This window comes from Anser brachyrhynchus, assembly GCF_964034855.1.
Source record: "Anser brachyrhynchus genome assembly, chromosome: 7".
Lineage (NCBI taxonomy): Eukaryota > Metazoa > Chordata > Aves > Anseriformes > Anatidae > Anser > Anser brachyrhynchus.
The window spans coordinates 2,632,763-2,645,506 of NC_137701.1; the positions used below are offsets into that span (position 1 = coordinate 2,632,763).

The following is a 12,744-nucleotide window of genomic DNA, read 5'->3' on the forward strand; positions in this document are numbered from 1 at the left end:
AGCAGGGAAAAATTTAATTACATGCCTGTTTAATTGAAAGTTCAGGGTCCTTTTTTTATTGCTTCAAATTTAAAAATTCACAGATTCCTATCCTCCGTATCCCAAATATGTTCAGGAAAATAAGCTCGTTGAATTGGTCCTTGCATGGCTTTTCATTTCAGTTGCACCCTCTTTGGATCCTTTTATTTTTAAGGAAATGTAAGAACTGTTCCAAGTAACCAGTCATGAACTAACACACTTCTTTTTAATAAAGACTAGATCAAAACCTGCACTACTTCCATAACAGAAAAATCCTGCAGAATTTAACAGTGCATGATAACCCTTCTAAAAACCATTTAAAGATATTCCAAGCCACCCAGCAGAGCTCTACAACACTGTGCTCAGTGGCTGAAAGAGTAACATTCTTCATGAGTTTCTGGAAGTTTTTAAAGCAAGTTTTTAGAACTCTGTTTCCCATAAGCCAAATCCATCCACTGGCTTTAAAACAAAACTATGATTCCGTGATTCTAAAACCTCCTACCGACGCAAGCAAGGGCTTCTGCTCTTAGCCCCACTTCAGCCTGGCCTCAGGGAGCCGACCACCTTCATCTCTAGCACCACCTCAGGGCAATGCCCCTGCCTCCGTCAGCACCATCCACTATCTTCCCTTCTTTTCAGTTCACTGGTAGTTTCCATGAAATAAAAAGACAAAAAAAAAAAAAAAAAAAAAAAGGAAAAAAGCACCTGAAGTGCCTGAGAGGCCAACATGGCAATAGCCTTCCTCATTTCAGAAATCATATTCAGGATGAGGAAAGCAGTCAGTCCAGATACATAGAATTCAGCTGTACAAGACTCAAGCAAAGACTTCAATCTTCTCAGTCTGGTCACATTCCCATGAAAATCAACAGGAGTTTGTCAGTTTTACTGGGAGCTGCCCCGTGGGCATGTTGCTGCTGTGGGACAAGACACCCATGGAAAAGAAGGCATTCTTCATCTTCTAGGAGAGAACTCACCACAATGAAAAGCACATGGCCAGAGCTGAGCCTGACAGGCCAAAAGAGAATAAATTCTAGGAACATGACTCTAAGTAATAACCTAGTGCGACAAAACACGTAAAACTGTCCCTTTCTCTCAGCAAATAAAAACAGACCTTAGATTTTAGGATTACCTATTTTCATTCTGCAATCCTTTTTAATGTAATCCATTGGCCTTTGTGGTTCCAGCTGCATAATCACCTAAAGGGATCCTCAGGAATGGCAGCTCTATCCCTGCAGTTAAGCAGGTAATGCTGTAAAAGGTACAGAAATAAAGGTCCCACCCAGCCCCTGATGGTTGCCCCATATCCAGTCAGTTTCGGGACACGAGGTAAAGAAGCTAACGGCAGGAGCTGTCAAGCATCTCCTCTAAAGTAACTCCCAATGTTGTCAGTCCTAAAAGGGGGCACAGCAATACATACTCCTGCTACACAAGGGATACTCCCATAGGTATTGAGACATTTCCCCTCCTCACATGAGGGAATTAAACTGTTTGTACAGACAATGACTTAGTACAAATAAAGACAGTGAGCCAATTGCAAAAATTATGCCACACACAGCACGAAGCCCTTAGGACTGGCTCCAAGGTCCTGTCTGGTTGTGCTCCAGCCAGCAGCACAGGGCCGAGCAGCCACGACAAGACGAGAGCCTCTCCTCCAAGCACATTGCCCTCTACTACTGAGCCAGCTACACCACGGTCAAATGCTCACCAGAGCCAAACACTGCCCTCTGACACCCTGCGTGCACAGGGCAGCACAGCTCAGCGGATTCCTGTTGCTGCTGAAACTGGCCAAGTCAGATGAAAATCATTAAAAAAAAAAGGGGGGAGAGGAGTGTTGAGGGGGAAAAACTGGTCTGATTTAGACCTCTGCAGTCTGTTTGCACAGTGCTGGAATCCAGCTGGCAGCGAGGACACAGCCCTGGTGCGCTACCTCTGCACTTCTACAGGGACACTTTCCAGAGAGGAACTGCACTCGAAATAAACTAACCCAAAGGAAAAGTGAGAGCACTGGGAAACTATCTAGCTGGTTGGCTTGCATAATTCAGTAGGTTTATAGTAGCCCTTGCAGGGTAATAAACGCACTGCAATTAATACCAGTGAAACTGGGAGTCTATTAAAGCACATTTGGAGGGAACTAAAGCCAGCAGTGCCCTTACACCATAACGGTTCTGGTTTTAGACAGCCACCCTTAAAGGTGACACAACAGCTGAGGATTTGGTCCAGCAAAAGTAAATAAAACTCAGCTGAATCCATCATCTTGGTCTTCAAAACAGATGTTTGTGGGATGGAACAATTGCAGCTTATATTTTTCCTTTTGAATTTCCACTGGATAAAAAAGATCTAGCTGTTATAATGGGATAAATTCAAGGCTGTGATGAGGTGTTGTGCCAGAAAAGCTGCAGCTGGCTGAGGAAACTATTCGGAAACTACTCAGCACACAGTTCTCTGTTACATGGCCCCGTGGACAGGAGCTGACTTGGCGTGCAACCTCTTGTTCTGAACACTAAAGCCAGAGACACCAAGGGTCCTTGAACAAGCTCCTTTGATTCCCACAATCCCCCTGAGCTTGGCTTGCATTATCCCAGCCTTCCCTGACAGAAAATGTTTGCATGGCAATGTGCAAGGCAGGAGGCAACCAGCAGTGCTCCTTGGGCAGCATCCAGAGTCAAGGCCTCAGCCTAGACATGTTACACCAGGCCAAATAAAAATTACCATTAAAAAAAATAAAAATAAATAAAAATTAAAGTATACCCTGCATAACAAACAGGAACCATTAAAAATGCAAGTTTCTCGATATCTGTTTTGATAGTTGTTTTTAAAGAAAAAAACACCTTAGGAAGATAAGTCACGGCGTAATGTGTTTGTCACTAGCCTAGCTCCTCTTCTACAGCCAGGCTACGTAAGGCTGTTAGTCATCTTTCACCATGATGTTTTCCTATCCAAATAATAAATATTTGGAGTGGCACAAAAATCGTTCTTTCAGACTTCAGCTACTTGATTGCTTGCCAACACTGCAAAACCATGTATACATTAAGTAACATACATGTCAAATTTCAGGGATTACTTAGTTTCCTGCTTGCAGAAATGAAGGCCAACCTGAATTTAGCAATTGCATGGGAGTTACTTAAAATTCTATCTCGAAAGGGGCAATGCTAACATAATTTGCCATTTCTTTATTCAGCTTTTGTGGTGGTAGGCTTCAACCACAACATGCCCAGCAATCCATTTCAGCGGCATGCTCAGCACACGAGACAGTAGCTGTGCAAACTCAGTGTCCTTTTCCAGGCATTCTCTGAAGACATGATGCACTCGATACTACTCATGAGTCTGCAAGAAGTTCCTGTGGAAAAGGAAGGTGCTGTAGGAAGCTTATACCAGCACCATGCACATCTGCCTCTCCACTGGAGAGCTGCTACAGGGTTGCAAGCTGAAAAGGACTGAGAACCTATTTGGTGTTTTACCAGGTCTGCATGACATGCAGCTCACCCAGAGCTAAAGCAGCTTGATATTGTCCAGTACAGAGTTACTTGCACTATCTGGCAAAAGGTAGGTCTTGCAGCATAAGAGAGGAAATTCCAGCAGAAAACCCTCCACTACAGTTACATCTATTGGTAATATCTTTTCTGCACAGAGAAAACATAGGAATTACTGTCTTCCATGCAGTGCAACTCCCTATTTGAAAGCACTGCTCCTTCCTTTCTTCCTTCCTCCGTTTCTCCACAGAACTTTCCAAGAGCTGCTCCAACAGCCTCAGGGGGAAATCTTGCCTCTACCAATGTCAGTGGGAAACCTGCCATGACTCCGATGGGATCGCTATTTCATCCTGTTTTGGGAGGGAACTTTGCCTGAGTGAGTGCTGCAGGCCACGGTCCAAGACGAGCTCGCCATCTCATGAGCAGCAGAACTCTTCTCCTTGCCTAATTTCCATAACAACTCGGAGACAGCAAGGCTTTTTTCTAGTAATTCTAACTATGATAGATGTTCTGTGGAAGTTGAATATTGCCTCAGCAAAGCTGTCTCTGGAGTAATTGCTGAATTTAATGGCCTTACATTCCCCAAACAGACTGTGTACAGAGGCAGTGCTGCCTGCCCCAAATTTGGCAATATTTCTTTTGAGTCACTAGTATTACATTTCTGTGGACAAAAATTCCAATTCTCTTCACTCTTCCCAGTGAAAACCTCCTCTTTGGATAAGGGAGCAGATAACCAAACAGGGCAGCTCTAGTCAGTCTTATTAATAATGACAGCACTAACAACACAGTCACCTCCATAATATTTCCATTTATAACTTCACATGCACTCAAACTTTCTTATAAAAGTAGTCATCAATTATCAGAGGATTATCTCCTCTACTTCATATTGCTTTTCATAAGCTATGAAGCACCTATGAAATTAAGTGACTTGCCTGCAACAAGTAGAGTCTAGAACTCAAATATTCGAGAACTTCAGACACCAGTATTCTGACCTTTCAAAGTTTTCTTCCTCCGATTGTTTCATTCTTCTCTTCCTTTTCTTCTTTTCTTTCTTTCTTTGTGTGTGTGTGTGTCTGATCTCAGGCCCATTGCAATGAGTTATCACATATGTAGCTGCTTTCCTTGTTAAAGCCATTTTTTGTTTTAGTTAAAAAAACAAACTCATCTAGGTAAAATATATTTCATGAACATCTGCAGTAAGGATTACCATAAGCACTGACAACAATTTTAAGAGATTTTACAATGCAATCATAGACTGGTATTTGCAACACTGTAAGGGATTCAGTCCTTCAAATGGTTTACTGGCTCACAGTTTGCCTGCTAAATTTATTAGGAAAATGTTAATCACTTTTGGTTGTCCAATTCAAACAATTTATGTCAGGTCTTCTACAGCTGTCCAGCTGACAGCCAAAACTTGCCATTTGCACAGAAGGATGGAAACTTAAATTATTACAACAAAGACCTTTCCAAGCTGAACATGACCTAAGTCATGCTGATACCTCTAGCATTTTACAGCCATTCCCATTTTTAACAGATAAAACAAATGGACCTTCCAAAGCTTACTTAGAAGCTCTGCCTGCCCATTACTGTTTGGGATATTAATGATAAGCAGCAAACAGTTAGTGCTTCTCTGGAATTAATGGGTAGGCTTTGCAGAAGGTGTTGCGGAAGCCCCATGTATTGTATGTGAACAAATCCATACGTAACACCTCTCACCAGCCAAAGCTGAAGCCTCTTTGAGAAAGCTCCTGCTCATAACTATCTTGCTCGCCCTTAGCTTAGCTGACCTGCACAAGCTGCTGCACCAAGAGCTGCTGTTTATTTGCCATCGGTGCTTTGGTAGGTGGCAGAGAACGGGGATGGGTCCTGTCAAGGCTCTGCAAGGCTGTCTCAAACCGCAAAGTCCAGCATCCTGTTAGGAAAGAAGTTTTTCTGCCTCGTATTTAACCCAAAGCGCATCAGCTCTGGTCCTTTATCTCCCATTAAATAAAAAATAAAAAAATAAAAAAAAGCACTTATATCAATCACAATATCAAGAAAGATTTGCATTCAAGAGAATAAATTCAACTGCTTCTTCAACGAACAGGCAAAATTATCTAACTTACCTCCCTTCAGTCATGATGCAGTTTACGTTACCAACACATACAACCCTTTCCCTCTTCTGTTGCTCCCCTACAAACCAAACTGAAAATCAGAAATACGCCTGAGCAGCAGCCATCAGTACTAACCCACGCACTCCGTGTGGACACACGAACTTTCAGCTCTGAAGCTGGAATTAATCAGAAAATCTAAGGCTTCATGTGCTTTGCGAAGATAATAAACTGTGATGATTTTTCTGTATTTTCAGCCAGCGCCTGTATATCCCTTAACAATGAAGGTACCAAAAGGTTTGGCTCGAAGCCAGAGGAAAAACTGCCATCATCTTGGGAGTTTTCAGGTTCAGCCCACAGATATTGTGTATAAAATAAGGGCCAAGGGGGCTATGGAGACAAAGCCTCTCCTTTCCTGTGCTGTCTTATGCTGTAAGACAGGAATGCTGAAAAGGCCATTTTAAGTGTTTACATAATAAAGCAAGCCAAGGTCTTCAAAATTATGTTGCATGACAAGAAGAAAGCTGTCCTTCTAGCAGCCTCAAGGTGAGATGTGTGTTATCCCTCCCTGCAGAGAAGTGACATGGGATGCACAAGCACGTACACAGGCAGACCACATTATGGCTTTGCTCAGATAGTTTCTAACCATCTGTGGTTTAGAAACACCACTTACTGAGCAATCCGAGGAAGAGTGCGTATTCCAGCAGAGCTCAACCCTGCAGCACAGACTTCCCTTAAACAGGAAGAAGACTGCAGCTCCCAGCTCAGATTGATAAGGAATTTTTGAACCACTTGCCAAAACCTTACATATTTCTAGTACTTTAGTTCATGAGCAGCAAATCAACACTTTTTTTTTTTTTTTTTAGAAAAACTGGAAAAGGGGACTAGCTGGCACCGAAGGAGACTCTCTGAAGGACATAACAGGGTAAAGACAAGTCTGCTTTCTCCTCTGCTGAAACCCTCCAATGTAACAGGGATATTATCCTCCGGTTTGTAGATATAAGACAGTCATGGCCTTCAAGCTAGATGTTGTTCACATGCTACCCACTGGAAAGAAAACACCACATACAAACAAATATTGTAATTCCATAAAGCATAAGAAATTGTGCAATAATGCTGTAAAAATCTGCTATACTAAAAAAACAAGGTAAGTAATACTTTCAGTACTTACTTTCAGTAAGTAATAATTTCAGTACAGCCTAAAAGCACTCCATAGTATTGCACTTGTGCAAATTCATGAGAGCTTCAAGATTTTTTTTAATGCTTTCATAAAAGCAAAATTAACAGATACTGCTGAAACAATAGTATTATTTGATCTTTAAAGTAATAACTAAAAAGCCTTGTGAAGCACAGGAGCAAGCAGCAATGAGGCTGGGAACTAGAAAGCATTAGGCTTCCTATTATACAATTAAATTGTTAATCATGTCATGTACTCAATATTTAATCTCTTTAAACCAATACTGTAGTATGATAAGTAACAAACTTGTTTTTATGAGAAAGCTTCTGATGTATCCTTGGTTGCCAGGAATGAAAACTGTGTTTATGGAAAAAGTAATTTACAGCAACAGTTTATGTGAAGCATAGAGCTTTAGGGATATCCAGCCATATGAACAGCAATCCCGAGCAAACAGTGAGAAACATAAATATCCTAAACTTCAGAACACCAATACCTTTGCAAAATTATATATGTCATTTTTCTTTGGCATCACCAGCATTTCCGTTACCAATCTGATTCCTGCAGGGTCCAAAATTATATTGAACTGCTTATCTCTCTGATACTCCACAAGCCTTCATCATCCCAGCCACAACTCCAAAATTTGTCTGGAATAAGAAAATTAATGCAAGCCATTCATACATAAATGCAACATTCCTGGCTGCCAGCCGTCTCCTCACCCACCCCAGCACACAACCTAACACTAACAAGGATGCTAATGTAATAAATGCCCAGATCACTAATTACAGCTAGCTCAACTAAAAAAGTTTAACACTACTCTTCTTCATAACCCAACCTGTATCCCAAACCTGAGGGCCATGAAAGATATAGCAAGCAACAAAAACTGTCTCTTCCATTTTCAAAACTTAAGCATACCCAGCCATACTCTAGCCTACGGCCCTTGATCAGCAGCAGGTGCACAAAACTAAGCTGGCGCCTTCCCCCCTAGCATCAGCTCTCTCCCCCCAGTGCTTCCTCACCCATACGGACAGATGGGGTCTGCGCCCTCTCCTCGCTAGCACCACCTCAGTGCCAACACCTACTAAACAGCCTGTAGTCCCTCCTGCCAAAATCAGCTCTCATCTCACCCTGACTACCCCTGAATCCTTCCTAAGTTGACTGCTTTCTTCCCAAGGGGGAGAGAAAGTGGCAGCTGCAAAACAAGTCTAGAAAGGGCAGAGAAAAAAATACAGGAACTTCAATGAATTTGTCATTGAGAGGGCTTTAAACTAGGTAGGAAGGGGGATGGGGACGAGGAGGGAATAAGGCTTGTTAGAGGTGTGCCAGGGAGAACAATGTCAGAGCCAGGGGAGCAGGCAATTGCCCAGCTGAAGTGCATCTACTCTAATGCACGCAGCATAGGCAACAAACAGGAGGAGCTGGAAGCCATCATGCAGCAGGTAGGCTATGACTTGGTTGCCATCACTGAAACGTGGTGGGACTGGAGTGCTGCAATGATGGCTATAGGCTCTTCTGAAGGGACAGGCAGCACAGAAGGGGTGGTGGTGTGGCTCTCTATATTAGAGAGTGTTTAGATGTTGTAGAACTCGAGGCTGAGACTGGGAATGATAAGGTTGAGTCCCTATGGGTTAGGATCGGCGGGAAGGCCAACAAGGCAAGCATCCTGGTGGGGGTCAGTTACAGACCGCCAAACCAGCATGAGGAGACGGATGAGGAATTCTACAGGCAGCTGGCAAAAGTTGCAAAATCGTCAGCTCTTGTCCTTGTGGGGGACTTCAATTTCCCAGACATATCCTGTACATGCAATACAGCTCAGAGAAAGCAGTCTAGGAGGTTTCTGGAAAGCATGGAAGACAGTTTCCTGACGCAGCTGGTTAGAGAGCCTACCAGGGGAGGTGCCCCCCTGAACCTTCTGTTCACAAACAGAGAAGGACTGGTGGGAGATGTGGTGGTCGGGAGCTGTCTTAGGCAGGGTGACCATGAAATGGTTCAGTTCTCTATTCTTGGCGAAGTCAGGAAGGGGACCAGTAAAACCGCTGTCTTGGACTTCCGGAGGGCAAACTTTGAGCTGTTCAGGACACTGGTTGGCAGAGTCCCTTGGGAGGTGGTTCTGAAGGGCAGAGGAGTCTCGGAAGGCTGGGCACTCCTCAAGAAGGAAATCTTAAAGGCTCAGGAGCGGTCTTTCCCCATGTGCCCAAAGACGAGCTGGCACGGAAGAAGACTGGCCTGGCTGAACAGAGAGTTGTGGCTCGAGCTTAGGGAAAAAAAGAGGGTTTATGATATTTGGAAAAGAGGGCAGGCCACTCAGAAGGATTATAAGGATGTTGTAAGGATGTGTAGGGAAAAAATTAGAAAGGAGCTCAATCTGGCTACTGCCATTAAAGATAACAAAAAACATTTTTATAAATACATTAACACAAAAAGGAGGACTAAGGAGAATCTCCATCCTTTACTGGATGCGGGGGAAACTTAGTTACAAAAGATGAGGAAAAGGCTGAGGTGCTTAATGCCTTCTTTGCCTCAGTCTTTAGCAGCAAGACTAGTTGTTATCTGGATACCCAGTACCCTGAGCTGGTGGAAGGGGATGGGGAGCAGGATGTGGCCCTCACAATCCATGAGGAAATGGTTGGCAACCTGCTACAGCACTTGGATGTACGCAAGTCGATGGGGCCGGATGGGATCCACCCGAGGGTACCGAAAGAACTGGTGGAGGAGCTGGCCAAGCAGCTTTCCATCATTTACCAGCAGTCCTGGCTATCAGGGGAGGTCCCAGTTGACTGGCGGCTAGCAAATGTGACGCCCATCTACAAGAAGGGCTGGAGGGTAGACCCGGGGAACTACAGGCCTGTTAGCTTGACCTCAGTGCCAGGGAAGCTCATGGAGCAGATTATCTTGAGTGTCATCACGCGGCACTTGCAGGGCAACCAGGCGATCAGGCCCAGTCAGCATGGGTTTATGAAAGGCAGGTCCTGCTTGATGAACCTGATCTCCTTCTATGACAAAGTGACGCACTTGGTGGATGAGGGAAAGGCGGTGGATATGGTCTACCTTGACTTCAGTAAGGCTTTTGACCCTGTTTCTCACAGCATTCTCCTCGAGAAACTGGCTGCTCGTGGCTTGGACTGGCATACGCTTCATTGGGTTAGAAACTGGCTGGGTAGCCGGGCCCAAAGAGTTGTGGTGAATGGAGTCAAATCCAGTTGGAGGCCGGTCACTAGTGGAGTCCCCTAGGGCTCAGTACTAGGGCCAGTCCTCTTTAATATCTTTATCGATGACCTGGATGAGGGGATCGAGTGCACCCTCAGTAAGTTTGCAGATGACACCAAGTTAGGTGCGTGTGTCAATCTGCTCGAGGGAAGGAAGGCTCTGCAGGAGGATCTGGATAGGCTGGAGCGATGGGCTGAGGCCAACTGCATGAAGTTCAACAAGGCCAAGTGCCGGGTCCTGCACCTGGGGCACAACAACCCCAAGCAGCGCTACAGGCTGGGAGATGAGTGGTTGGAAAGCTGCCTGGCAGAGAGGGACCTGGGAGTACTGGTTGATAGTCGGCTGAATATGAACCAGCAGTGTGCTCACGTGGCCAAGAAGGCCAACAGCATCCTGGCTTGCATAAGAAACAGTGCGGCCAGCAGGGCTAGGGAAGTGATTGTCCCCCTGTACTCGACTCTGGTGAGGCTGCACCTCGAGTACTGTGTTCAGTTTTGGGCCCCTCGCTACAAGAAGGACATGGAGGTGCTTGAGCGAGTCCAGAGAAGGGCAACGAAGCTGGTGAGGGGTCTGGAGAACAAGTCTTACGAGGAGCGGCTGAGGGAGCTGGGATTGTTTAGCCTCGAGAAGAGGAGGCTCAGGGGAGACCTTATCGCTCTCTATAGGTACCTTAAAGGAGGCTGTAGAGAGGTAGGGGTTGGTCTATTCTCCCACGTGCCTGGTGACAGGACGAGGGGGAATGGGCTAAAGTTGTGCCAGGGGAGGTTTAGGTTGGATATTAGGAAGAACTTCTTTACTGAAAGGGTTGTTAGGCATTGGAATAGGCTGCCCAGCGAAGTAGTTGAGTCACCATCCCTGGAGGTCTTCAAGAGACGTTTAGATGTAGCACTTAGTGATATGGTTTAGTGGAGGACTTGTTAGTGTTAGGTCAGAGGTTGGACTCGGTGATCTTGGAGGTCTCTTCCAACCTAGATGATTCTGTGATTCTGTCATCACTTCAGACCTAAAGCATGGAGCAACTGTCAGAGCCTGCTGTGTTGACTGTTTTGAAGCTATGGTAATTCCATGTGGTAATTCCACATGCTCCCAGGCCTCAGGCAGTATGATTAATAGCCCTTCCTCACAGCTCTGTATGAATGGGTAGACAGCGACGGTGACAGATCATTATGGCTGGGATTCTCTTCATAGCTACCGGGCTTTGAAAAGTTATAAATCCTGTGATTTCTTTAATGCTCAGGTAAGATGCGTCAGCATCTCTGCCTCTAATAAGAACCCACAGTTACAACTTCATGCAAGTAACTCAGCTGAGCAAAGAGCCTTTAACAGCCTGGCCAAATGCTGAGCAGGGTGAGAGCTAAAAGAAGGGTAGTCTCCAGCTAAGTCGTAAACATTTCATTCTTTTAAATGAATTTTTAAACCTAAGAGCACGTAGGCCAGACCTGCCCATTCAGAAAGAACTTTGAGCCTGTCACATCCCCTTCTGATCCTAAAAAGCTCTGAACTTTACTAAAACTGAATTCCTAGAGGCCTCCTGATAGCTAATAAAGATAAGTCATTCATGCTATACTGTAGAAAATCAAGGTTTGCTTTCAGGTATCTTCCCTCCTCTGAAATCCTTGGAAATTCAATTTCCATGTCTGATTAGCATCTCTGCCCTATGCTGCACTGCTTGCAGAAGCAGTCTTCATTACACAGTTATACCTCTATGTTTCCTCTGCTTCCGAGTATACATTGTGCATTTTGATTCCTCAGTCTCTCTCATTTGCTGGTTTGGGTGAGAGATGCATGAGCACTCTGAAGAGTCAGCCTACCACCTTTGTATCCATTTTGCTCAACTATATTTATGACCCAACTCTTAAAATTCCTTTCCACAAAACATTTTCAAAATACCTGAAATCCACTAAATCTTCACCGGTGCAAGTGTGAGCAGCCTCTGGATCTCAGAAGTAGAAATGACCCTAAAAGATCATACAGACTTGAAAGCATGTCAGTGGATATATTAATTGACTACTTGTGTCAGTAATGGATCAGCAGAAGTTGTCTGGGAAACAAGTTTTAGTACAATCGCCATAGAACTCAGATGCTTTGCAGTGCTGCTGATGAAACAGCCCTAGAAAAGCTGGCACAGCAAAGTCACCTGAACAAGGCTGGAAACTCAGAAGTAACCTATCCCTTTTATACTGTAAGCTTAATACCTAACAAGTTGATTTACCTTTTCTTCCTTCAATTACTCTTTGCATCTTCCCCAAAAAACAGACTTGCACTTGGGCACGTCTGAATGCCCAGTCAGCGTTGCGGCATGCCAGGGAGCCTGCTGGGGAACTCAGAAACACACTTGTAAGGAAGCTGAAAAACAACTCATGGATGTTTTCCTCAAAGTAGGACTTGTTATTCAACATGTGTGCCTCCATGGGGGTCAGGGGGCTGACTGTACTGCCTAGGCCTCAGGCTGCCTAGTTTTGTGATGAAACGCCATCTTCGGGCATTTCCAGACTCGGAGCGAGGCCAGGCCCAGAAGAGAGTTTGCTGCCTCATCAAGGCCTCTCTCTGACAGCTACTCTACTTCATATTTGCACCCTGGCTTGAAAACCCAGCATAACCAGACACATTTGTTGCTGTTATGCGTAAATAGTGAACTGGAGCTGCCTGCACTAATAGCCTATTATTTATTTTTACATTAATTGCATTTTAAAGTTTCTTGTTTGATTATTTGTTTTGATGGACTCGATCATTTTGATAGGCTTCAGCCCCTGATAGGAACTGACAGCATTCAAAATTGGCCATG

General features: G+C 44.5%; 1 protein-coding gene across 2 annotated transcripts in view; it reads right to left on the minus strand.

The window, feature by feature from the left end:
- The window catches only part of PLCL1 (phospholipase C like 1 (inactive)), a 199,071-nt gene that overhangs the window by 98,198 nt on the left and 88,129 nt on the right, over positions 1–12,744 (minus strand). Inside the window, exon 1 of one of the 2 annotated variants that reach the window (XM_080599885.1) lies at positions 1–12,744. This exon is cut by the window's left edge and continues 13,125 nt beyond it; it is cut by the window's right edge and continues 28,900 nt beyond it. The exons of the other annotated variant lie outside the window; for it this stretch is intronic. The gene's annotated coding sequence lies outside the window, so the exon portion shown is untranslated. 2 annotated transcript variants of the gene reach the window in all.